Genomic DNA, 11,274 nt, shown 5'->3' on the forward strand with positions numbered 1-11,274 from the left:
TTCTTCTTTTGCACCTGAATGCAGGGCTTCCCTGTCTTTCTTTTGTAAATCCTGACCTTTGTGGGCTATTTGCACTTCGTTTGTGTTATGCAAATGCAAGTGTTGATGCTCCCTTGTGTGATGGAGATGTGAGAGCCCCTGGCTTGGTTGTGTTGTGGCCATGTCCCTTCTCCCAGTGTGGTCCCCTGTGTTTTTTTCCATGGACCCCAATTCTCCCAAATGCCTAAGGCTGGCTCTATCTCCCCCTGAAATTGCTGCTTGACTGTGACCGAGTCCCAGCTCAGATGGTGCTAAGGAAAAAGGTGTCTTTCCATTTGTCTTGTTCCCTGAGTCACGTGGTCCCCCTGTCCATTGTGTTGTGTATTTTTTTGCTCTCCCCAGGCAAGTGTGTTGGAACAGAGGCCAGCAGTCCCCAGTGTTGTGAGGAGCCGGTTTTGTTCAGGGTTCGCTTGTAGCTGGCAATGCAATTGTGTGATGTGTGAGGTGGCAGAGGCTGTGTGTGTGAGTCCTCGAGAAAATGATGGCATTCCCATGCGCAGCTGTTTTCCTGGAAGGATGGATGGCGTTGGGAGGTGAGGTCCCTCGGCCATGGGAGGAGGGAGGGTCGGTGCCCCCCCCCCCCGGCTGTGCCCCTGTGCCTATGCAGGCTTTATTTTGTGAGCCCATGCCTCCCCAGGTGTTTGAGCATCTTGGGTGAGTACCTGTCATGGGGTGGGTGGTGGATGTAAGCTTTGTGGAATGAACTGGTCGCTGCCATTGGAAAAGCTGGCACCCCCCATGGCCACCCCCCACGTCCCCTCAGGATGTGGTTTGAATCTGTTAACGTAAAAAACCATTGAAACCTGTAAAGAATTTTTGTGAGTTTATTTGTGCCAAACTGTCGACATATGTGGGGAATCAGAACCTCAACGAATGGAGATAGTGCTCCAGAGAATGGCAGGGTAACATCCGTAGTTATACATGAAATTCATTGGTGACAGATTGAAGGAGGTGGGATGAAGCGAAATGGGGAAACCTCTTTGATAGGATAAAGAGCAAAACGACTGCCTCAAACAGATTGTCAAACTGCAGCGGGAAGCCCGGGGAGGGTTGGGGGGCAGGAGGTAGGGGGTAAGAGATCAACCAAAGGACTTGTATGCATGCATATAAGCATAACCAATGGACATAGGACACTGGGGGATAGGGGAGGCTAGGGGACTGTCTAGGGCGGGGGGGGGGGAATGGACACATATGTAATACCCTTTGTAATACTTTAAGCAATAAAAAATAAATAAAAGAAAAAAAAAGCAAAATGATGGACACATACTTAGGTGGGTGCAGGATCAATTGACATGATAAATGAAGGAATCTGCTGCATCTGTCCTGGGCGCCAGCACACCTGGCTGTGCCCCAGGGGCTCCCTAAAAAGGGAAGTGTCCTTTTCCCCAGACATCCCAAGGACATGCTATCTTAGATGCAAAAAGACAGATGGGCTCAGTTACGGTAAAGGTTGACCTTGTCAGTGCAGATATCGGCTTAGGACATAACTGCCCACCGTAACTGCTTTTAGTTAAGGTTTAATTTCAGACCATCCTTTGTGGTTACCTTAGGTCTCCGAGTCTGCCAAACTGCCATGCAGGCCTCCCCTGAGCTTGTCAGGTCAGCATGCGGCCCCTTTCGTCCACAAATCCCAGTATTGAGTGTTGAGGTGGAGTCCGTGATGGCCTGGAAGTGTGTTGAAGACTTTTTAGTAGGAGAAAGCAGATGGGATGCTTGTGGTCTGTTGATTCCTGGATGTGTTGAATGTGCCGTTTCCAGGTTCGCATGAGTCACCAAGGGAAGTGGTGCGCTGTGGCCTCAGCAACGGAACAGGCTGAAAGCCCCCCATAAGGATGGCCTGAGAGGCTAACCCTTGAATTGCAAAGGAGTTTCTAGTGGTTGGTCCTGTCCTCGGGCAATGTGCTCCCTGAGCAAGATGCATTTGCATGTGGATGGAGGCTTTTGTTCTTTTGTGTGTGAGCTGAGATTGTTGCGAAATATCCTTGTCCCTTGGAAGTTTCGTTTTTCCGTCCCCCTGAGGGCTTAGCCCTGGACCCGTGGCTCGGAGCAGAACTCCCTGTATTGTGATTGTGTGAATGGTTAAGCCTGAAGTGTCCTGCAGCCACCTCACTGTATTTTTTCATTTCTTTGCCGAAGCCCAGAGGTTTCGTCCACTTTGCTTTGTCCCTCCTACCCCACCTCTCAGGCATGCCTGGATTTGAAGTCATGCATTGAGGTGTCCTCCTGTGATGTTCAATGTCTAAAACAAGGTCCTTAGAAAGGAGAGAGCAAGGGCCGCATCGGGGTGCAAAGTAGTTGAGACGAGTTGTCAGGATTTGGAAGGAGGAAGTGCCTGTGGGTATTTGAAAGGGTCCTAATGTTGCTGGGAGGGAGGGAGGGAGGGAGGGAGGGAGGGAGGGAGGGGCGGAGGAGGTTTATTTAGGACCAAGGTAAAGTTTGTGGTGCAGAAGGTATGTGTTTGGGGCGTGATTGTGCATTTTGACCCGCTGAGTCCTCTCCTTGGATCCGCAGACAGAGGGTCAGTTTGCTTCCAACACCCTTGTCCCTGGTGTTCCTGTGCATGTGCTTGAGATGTGTCCCTGGTTTTGTTGTGGTTGTGTGCTTTGCATCGTCCTTGTATGTACTTATAGCAGAACGGTCCTCTGAGATAGGTTTTGTGTAAGATTGTTTCATGGAGTGTGTGGTTTGTGTTTGTCGGTTGATCCAGTTTTCATTGCCATGCATCTGTGAACCCTAAGGTGCTCCTGTTAGTTGTGAGGGTAGAGGCGCTGTGGTGGTGGAGGTGAGAGGTGGGCGGTGTTTCAAGGAGTTGTCCCGTGTGCTCCCGAGGCCAAGCTGTGGTAGTCCGTGAGATGAGAAGGTCCGTGAGGCGAGCAGTGAGGCGGATGTCAGTGTAAGTGGGAGCATGCACGTGGTAGGGCCTGTTGGTGTGACCTGAGGTGTGGTCGGGGGCTCAGTGAGTGGCCTATGAGGTGAGCCCGGTCCGTTTTCAGATCCAGCCAGGCTGAGTGCGATGAGCCAGTGAGAGGTGTTGTCCAAGTGTTTTCCTTTGAAGTGTGGTCCATGTCCTTTCCATTGGAAGTAGTTGATTCTTCTGTGGGATGGTCCGTCTGGGAGGCAGTGGCAAGTTTGCCCATGTTTGGTGATGCTGTAAGTGAGACAGACAGCTGTTGTGTGAAGGTGTCATGTTTCTTACTGCATTTTGGATGGTAAGTGTTTTGTATTTTGGGGGGAGGAAGTGAGTCACATACACGTGTGTGGTTTTGTTGTGCACCCAGTGTTGCATCCAGTTGAGCAGAAGGCAGCCGTTTCCCCAAGCAAAACAGAAGAGGACATTTTTCACATTTTGCCAAGAAATGTGTTTGCAAGGTGTTGTTCCCTGCCAGCGCTGGGGGGTTTCTTAGGGCCAAAGCTCGATGGATCGGTGGATGGGCCATTGTGGAGGTGATGAGGGTGGAGGTTTGTGAATGTTCGCTTGTATGGAAACGTGGGTGTGGATGTAGAAAGGGCAGGCGATGGTGCTGTGTGGTTGGGATTTGTCTGTGTTTGGATGATATTAGGTTTTTAATGGGGAGGAAGGGGGAGGTTTTGTTTGGTGCGGGAGCCGGCTGTTCTCTTGGGCTTCGTTTCCGTGGAGGTGTGTGTGCAGAGGGTCCATCGCTCGCCTGTGTTCTATTGGCGGACGAGACTGTCCCCTGGTTCGAGGTGCGTGTGAGCTGGTAGAGCCGGCTGAGCGTGGTACATGCCTGTGATGCGTGATTGCAGGGACGTTTGTGAGGAGCAAAGCGAGGTACGACTGTTGGTTGTTGAGTGATGTCAGGAAGCCGAAGGTCGTGTCGTGTGTTGCAAGGACAGGTGGTCTGTGTGTCCCAGGGCCGGTGAATGGTAGTCCGTGTTCCACTTGGGACTAGGGTGTCATCAGCGGTGTCCGTTTTAGTGTGAGCAGAGATGAAGAAGGGCAAGTATCGTGGGGCAAGTGAGATGCGACTGGCTAGGAGTGAGGAGGCGTGTGTCCCAGCCGCTGAAGTCGTTTGGCAGCAGCAGGCGATGCCTTGTGTTGTTTGTGAGGTTGAGAGGCCCTGTCCGCTGAGCGTGCAGGTTGTGTGTAGGGATCCCAGCAGGTCCGTGTCCTGATGAGGAAAGGCAGGCCCTGGGAGGCGCATATTGTCCTCAAGGTTGAGGGTTAACTGCAGTTGTTGGTCCCCGCTTCTGCAGAAGTGGCTTTTGAGGTGATTTCTATGTGGGCAGTCGTTTTGCTGAAGGGCACTGTTGAGTTTCGGTGAGGCCATTGGAATGTGTGCCCTCCGGGCATGCGCGAAGAAGTCTCCGCCCCGAAAAGTTCCCCCCGTTGCCCATCCCACCCAAAGTCCTTTAAAAGCCGGCGACTCTTCTGACTGGTTCTTGTAGGCATTGAGGCTGAGCCAGGCGTTGTGCGGCTGATGGAATGGATGTTGAATGCCTGAGTCGTGTGTCATCGTGCGTTCTCCGTGGGGCAGGCTACCCACCCGTTGTCGGCTGAGGTAAGTGGTTGAGTTGTGTGGTGATTTTGTTGACCCGTTGGTGTGGGGGTGGGTGCATGTGTTGTTTTGGGTGCTTCCTTGTGCACACGGTGTTGTTTTTGGAGTGTGGTTTGAGTGGGTGGTGAGGGAGAGGTGTGTTTGGATGTGTGTCTGTTGTGGGCGTGTGGTGGAGCATGTAGGTGGGCGATGCGTGCAGTGTTGGCGTCCAAGAGTGTTTCTGAGCTGACCAGGATGTTGTCTGGCATGCGAGCCTGTTGCCATGGGTCCTCCGTTGTGCGTGTTCAAGTGTCCGTAATGTAGTAGAATTGTAAGAGCGTGTGATGATCGTTTTCTAAAAGACCTTTCAGACTTTGTCCCCCCCCCCCCCCCCAGTTTTCCGTCCATCTGTCCCTTCATCTCTGCCTGTGCTTCCAAGATGTTCCGTGTGAGAAGGTTGAGGGAAGGTCGATGTCCCCGCTGGCTGTTGGCTGTGACGGAAGAGGCCAGGTGGGTGGGTGCCGTGGCGGTGTCCTTGGTGCAGTAGGTTTTGATGTGGGAAGGAGGGAGGGAGGGAGGGAGGGAGGGAGGGAGGGAGGGAGGGAGGGAGGAAGGAAGGGGAGCAGAGAAAGAAAGATGGATGTGAGAGATTGTTGAATTGTTATTGTGAATTTTCTAGACTTGTGTTGAGTGTTGCATGTGTTTGTTTTTAATGTTGTAGGTGGGAGCCGTTCGTCTGGTGCAGGTCGTGTGTGTGTTTGTGTGAGTCGGTGCGCGGTCCTCCTGTCATGGTGGGTGTCGGGAAGACGGGTGTTGGTGTGTGTGTGCCGTGATCCTTGGTCATGTGGCATTTTGATGGCCGTCGTCTGGTCCCATTGTTTGCACAGGACTCCTGTGGGCAGCTGTTGGAGGGAGCCGTGGTGGACCGGTGGAGGTGGTGGTGGTGAGTTGTGACAGCCCTGTGCTGGGTCCTCTCCTGCCCGCGCTCCCCCCCGCAACAGTGTGTGTGGTGTGGTTTGGGTTCCTTCCCACTGTGTGTGGTGAAGGCTTATGTAGAAATGTTTGTTGCCTCTTTTATTCAGGCAAGTCATGTATTGAAGGTGGAAGTTCCGGTTTGGATGTTGTTGTTTGGAGCTTCCCTGTGCAGTTTTCCAGCGTGTCCTTGGGTGGATGTCTTTGTGCCGTGAGCAGGTAAGAAGGTGTTGTGCTTCAGAAGGGTGAGCGTCGGTTCAAGGGACATGAGGTTCAGAGAGTAGGAGCGTCTGTTGAGATGGCCATGTCGTGTTGTAGAGAAGGTGAGTGTCATGGTATTGTTGTGGAGCCACATGTATTAGAAAAAGAACACCGATGTAATGAGGTCTTAAAGAGCAAGCGAGTATTTATCGAGCTGGCCAGCGACTATAGTGACAGCACCCTGCCAAAGCAGAGGCTGAAGTGCATTGCCGACTCCAGGAGTTCCGTTTTAGTAGCCAATTCTGTGGAGACACAGAGAAAAATGTGTCTTTCTAGTTCTGTTCTTCCAATATCGAGAAAACTTTCTTTGTTTCTACTTTTTGTAGTCCTTTGTCTCTGAAATTTGGCATGAGACTTTCAGGCCTTCAGAGAAAGAAGGCCTGTGTGCTGGGAAGGGGCCAGCAGAGCGTATCTCAAGGCCTGGCCCGATGTGAGTCCCTTCCTATGTGTGTGTTTTAGGAACTCTGTGCACAGCATGACCCGTCTGCCAAAGCGCCAGATTTGCACCCCCCCCCCCCCCCGCCCCCCAGCACAGCATGCGTGGAAGTATATTTCCGAGCGAGCATCTTAAAGAGTGACCGGTGAGCCCATCAGGATGTGTTTTGTGTTTTCCTGAGAAAGGCTGTGGTGTTGTTGAGTGATTCCCATTCCGTGTATGTGGTTGTGGATGTGCATGTGTCTCATGTCGACCCTGTAAAGTATTGTCTTTCCTTTTTGTAGGTCAAAAAGAAGCCGGTACGTGTTTCTATTGGATTGGTCAGAGCAGGAGGTGTCGATGGATGTTTGTTTCGAGTGTGTGCCGCTCGTGCCTTGTGCGTGGTAACGAATCGGATCCTGTGTGTGGAGTGTTGCAGGGGATCAAGATCAAGAGGCTGGGGTACGGAGGACCCTGTTGTCCCCAAAGTTTTGCAGTATGCAGTGAAAGTCGGGCATCCTGGAAGTTGGTTTTGTGTTTGTTGAGTTGGGACAGACAGAGAGGATTCCTGTGTGTGTGTGTGTGTGTGTGTGTGTTAGTATTTGTGAAGAAGATTGGAATGTTGTGCTTGGATCCCTTTGGTTCCTCTCTGATGAGCTGGTTCATGGGGAAGATGGTGTGTGTTTTGATCTTTGATGATTGTGGTGGTCCAGCCTAAGAGTGTGTTGTCCACCTCCTGGGTGAGTTTGGGCTCTTTTATTGCTGCAAGGTCATTTGTTCACGTGTGTTAGGCTATAGGTGGTGTTTTCTGTGGTTTGTTTACTGGGTCATGAAAAGTGTAGTCAGTGGATGTTGTTTGGAAGTGACAGGACACATAAATGTTGTGTGTCATGGCAATGTGCAAGAAAGCGCTGCCTGGATGTGCTGTATTTTCAGTGGAGCCTCTGTGTGCCTGTGTTGCCGGTGAGTCCTCGGTCCCCTGCAGCGGATGTCTGGTGGCACGGAACAGGACTGGAAGAGGAGCGTTTGGCTTGTTTCCTTTGGCAGTATTTTGGAACCCCAGGCCAGGGTCTGACATGTGGTCTCTCTGTGTGTCATCATTCCAAGGTAGTTTTTCAGGTAAGCAGCTGGTCAAGGAAAAGTATCCACATGGTATGTTGTCAATGTGCTGTCGTACTAGGGGTTGCGAAAGGCTGTTTTGCAGGGGTTCCAGTCACGTGGGGCAGGAGGGCCAGGGAGTTTTGGATGGAAGTGAAGGTTCCAGGATAGTGCGGGTTGGGAGGCCTTTGGGTGAAGCAGTCTTGGGTACGGTCCTTGCAAATCAGGGCGTATTTATTTGTTGTGGAGTGGTGGGTGTTGTTTGAGGGAAGGAGTCCCATGTTGGATTGAGAGCAAGTGTGTGACTAAGGGAGGGTCAGGCCATGTGAAGAGTGGTTTTTGTGCTTGTAGCTAGGGGAGCCACATCAGGCCATTTTTCTTGCTCGTGTTAGAAATGTGAATTTTCTCCTTGTGGTCATGCAATGTATTTGTCAAGTTTTCTGGCGGAGTGTGCTATCCACATGGGCTTGTCGTGTGTTAAGTTTTCTTTAGCACGCGTCTTTTCTATTTGAGAAGACAGTGTTTTTTTGAGTGTCCTAACCTAAAAGCTGTCCATGTAGGTTTTTTGCAGAGCATGCCTTTTTTGTGCTGTTTCTTTTGAGGGGTGCCTGTCTGTCCTCCTCCTCCCGTGGTGTGTGAACGGTCTGCTGTCTGTGAGCGGTCCCTCATGAAAGCCGCAGCGGTGGTGGAGCTCCCAGGTTTTTGGGGGAGCGTGATGGATAGCAATGGCCGCTGTTTTCAAGTGTCTGGGGATGTGTGTTGCCTGGATGTTCCCGAATGAAAGAAGGTGGAACGATCCCGACGTCCTGGTTTAGATTGCTTAATTTTGCCATGGTTTTTTTGGCCATTCATCCGTGCCCATCCTTTCTGAAAATGCACAGTGTGTGTCCCAAGCCAGTGGTATCCACGGGAACTCTATGGACTGTGTGCCGAATGACTTTGAAAGAGGGGCATGTCCATGGAAAAGCAGGGAGGGTGAGAGGCTGAATGGAATCGTATGCTTTTGGTGATCTGTATTGTTGTAGGGTTTTCAATGTAACTATGTTTTCTGGATTGTTTTATAGGGAGGTATGGAGAGGGAGAGGCATGGGATGCAGAGGTGGAACCATGGATTGTCTGCTTTCTTCACAGCTCCAACTGGAGACGGCTGTGCCTATCTGAAAGGTACCTATCCATCTTTGTCTGTCTTGGAACCTGTGGTCTTTGATGGTACAGGCTGATGCTCTGTCCATTGATCCAAAGCGTTTTGTGGCCATGGCAGTGTTTGAAGTGGCACGGGCATGTTTTTGAACTGGAGTGACTTAGAGATGAAATCCATGTGCGTTGGTTTTGGGAATTGTAAGTTATCCAAGGTTGCGTGTGAATTTTTAAAGGATGGATGAGCATTGCAGTTTGTCTCAGCTGAGAGCAACGGAGAGAATGAATATGGGTACGACTATGGGTGTGACGGATGAGTGTGCAGCAGAGTGAGGCTTTCATGGGTCATGGCCCGAAGATGTTTTTTCCCTGTGCACTGTTCCTCCTTGGTGATCGTGGTGGCCTGTGGCGTGAAGAGCCTTGTGGTTTAAACGGGAGCCGTTGCCCATCCTTATCCTGTCGGCGTGATGTGTGCGCCCGTTCGTGTCCCATGCAGGAGAGGAGGCAAGATCCTCCATAGGCGTGCTTTTCTTCCACGGACCTGGTTTTCTTTCTCTCTCGCCCTTGTGCTGTGCTGTCAAGGTGCGCGGGAAGCCATCGTCTTGAGCTTTGAAAGGAAAGCTAGATCCTTGTCTTATATGTGCATGGTTGTATTTTTTTTTTAAGAATTGTTATTTTTTCTACGTGAAAAAAATAAGTCCCCATGGAAGTTCCTTGCATGTGTGGTTTTGGAGTGTGAGGAGTTCCTATTGTGTAGGAAGTCATGTGAGCAGTGGCTTCCACACATTGCTTTTGTCAGATTTGTGTTCTTGTGAGCCTGCTATGCACTTTTTTCATGGCTGCCTGCCTGCTGTTTTCATTTTTGTTTTTCACTGTTCCCATCTGTGTCAGGGGCATCCATGGGAGTTTTGTGTGTGTGTGCGCCCCAGCTTCTGTGGATTGTATGTCCCCCGTCACCGTAGAGGAGTGGGGTGTTTTTTCCCTGTTGTTGGGTGTGCATACCACCTTTGGAAAGTGTGTTGTTGGAGCCGTGCATTGCCTCCCACAGAGGGTCCGGCTGTCCAGTTATGGGTAGATGGGCGGTGGGGGTGGGGGCCGTTGCCACCGCCAGGTAAACGTTGCCGAGACTGATATTTGGGTATGTAGGTTCGTGTTTTCCGAAAGACTATTGCCGAGTGTTGAGAAGCCACAGTCGTGCAACCAGTGCAGTGTAGGCAGCCCTGAAGGGTGCCACATCATTGTCGTAAGTGCAGTCCGTTCCCTAGGGATCCCCCTGTTGCAGAAGAGGTCCTTGCTGCACCCAGTATCTTAAAGCAGGTTCAAGTCGTGTCATCCATGTTGAAGTCCATGGTAGTGATATTTCAAAACTTGTAGGGGTCCAGAGTAGGATATCCTTCAGGTCTGTATTTCTTTGGAGTGTTCTAAACTCCATGTGCTGGGTGGGTGGTTGAGTGAGCGAGCGAGCGGGCGGGTGGGTGGGTTGCTGGCTTGGGGAGTGGTAAGGAATGGGTTTTCTGTGTTTAAATTTCTGTGAACATGCTGTGTATGGATTCTAATCATAGACATTTCTGTTTTCTAGGTGTGTGTGCCTTTCCTGGTGGCCATGTCCAGACGACCGAGGCTGTTGTGATGGAGGGACCTGTGCCTTGTTTTGGAGGGGCCTGTGCTCTTGCCCTCACCTGGCCAGTGTGCAGCGATGTGTTGTGATTGTGATGCCCCAGTGCCCCCTCATGGTGCTGCTTCCCAGAGAACGGAAGCTGTGACTGTGTGTGCTCACTGCCATGTATCTGTGTAGGTTGTGCTGGTGGGTAGCTGACATGTCTCCGATTGGAGCTGTGAGCACTGTGTTGTTGGTGGGTGAATAGTGTACTTTCCTATGTCAGTGTGCCTATGATCGTACATACATGCACACACACACACACACACACACACACACACACACACTGTATTCATTGTGTGGTCTCTCAATATTAGTGTTTTATTTCAAGGATAGAAGAGAGAGACACAGAAGACACAGACCGGGAGAGTATTGTCTGGGGCCGATGGAGTTTTGTGCTTATAGCATTTCTTTCCAAGTGTGGGTCCTGAGTCCAAATGGAGGGGTTGGTTGGCTCCTAGTGTGTGTTGCTGTTTCTGAGCCCTTGAATCATAAGCAGCACATTTTGCCCTGCACCCAATCTCCCCTGAGCTACTCCACGTTGTGTCCCCAGCAGCCATTTTCCAGTTGTACTTCATGCACCTCATTTCATGTTGTGCCTCAGATGCATCAGGTTGAATGTGTGTTTGGTTTGCGAAGCATCCATACACCCGTCACCGTGTGTGAAGGTGGGCCACCTCCTTTCAAGTGCTTGTGTATTCTGTTGCCCCCCCATCGCATGTGTCTTGGAAGTCAGGAACCGAGGGGAAGGCTCCGTTGAGTCACCCATGGACGGTCTGAAGGTGGTCGGCATGGTTCTTTGGAAGCAGTGGACACGTATGGCATGCACAGCCTCCTTTCTTGTGTCCCACCAGCTGCCCCCTTCCCGCACCTGGTTTGGTCCATAGGGTGTTCTCCGCTGCCCCTGTTTCCGTAGAAGTCACAAGGAGGCATTTGTGCACAGTCCTACCCTGTCAAGGGTGGGTCAGCATGTGCAGGGGGAGCAGCATTTTCACCTGTGCTCAGTGGTGGCATGAATGCCCGTGAAAGTGGCCCCCCCTACCGTGTCAACTGAACTGGTTTGCAAAGACAGCGGAGTACCCACCTGCTTATGCTTTTTATTGTGGACCCATGAGTGTATCGCACAGTCTGGTGCTCAAATCCCACTTGGGTTAGTTCCTCAGTGGAATTTGTTGCTCACCTGGGCCTCACGTGATCAT

The 11,274-nt window shown here is 51.2% G+C and overlaps 2 long non-coding RNA genes across 2 annotated transcripts; both read left to right on the top strand.

Annotated features, from left to right (window-relative positions):
* The first annotated feature begins 4,442 nt into the window (after nt 1–4,442).
* On the top strand, nt 4,443–5,477 carry LOC132229566 (uncharacterized). The gene is made up of 3 exons (XR_009451713.1): nt 4,443–4,559; nt 4,932–5,045; nt 5,423–5,477. It is a non-coding gene; the product is annotated as an uncharacterized LOC132229566 (long non-coding RNA).
* Nucleotides 5,478–5,633: 156 nt separating this feature from the next.
* LOC132229568 (uncharacterized) lies at nt 5,634–10,330 on the top strand. Its single transcript, XR_009451714.1, has 3 exons — nt 5,634–5,726; nt 8,346–8,445; nt 9,998–10,330. It is a non-coding gene; the product is annotated as an uncharacterized LOC132229568 (long non-coding RNA).
* Nucleotides 10,331–11,274: the final 944 nt, after the last annotated feature.

This window comes from Myotis daubentonii, chromosome 3 (assembly GCF_963259705.1).
Source record: "Myotis daubentonii chromosome 3, mMyoDau2.1, whole genome shotgun sequence".
Taxonomy (NCBI): domain Eukaryota; kingdom Metazoa; phylum Chordata; class Mammalia; order Chiroptera; family Vespertilionidae; genus Myotis; species Myotis daubentonii.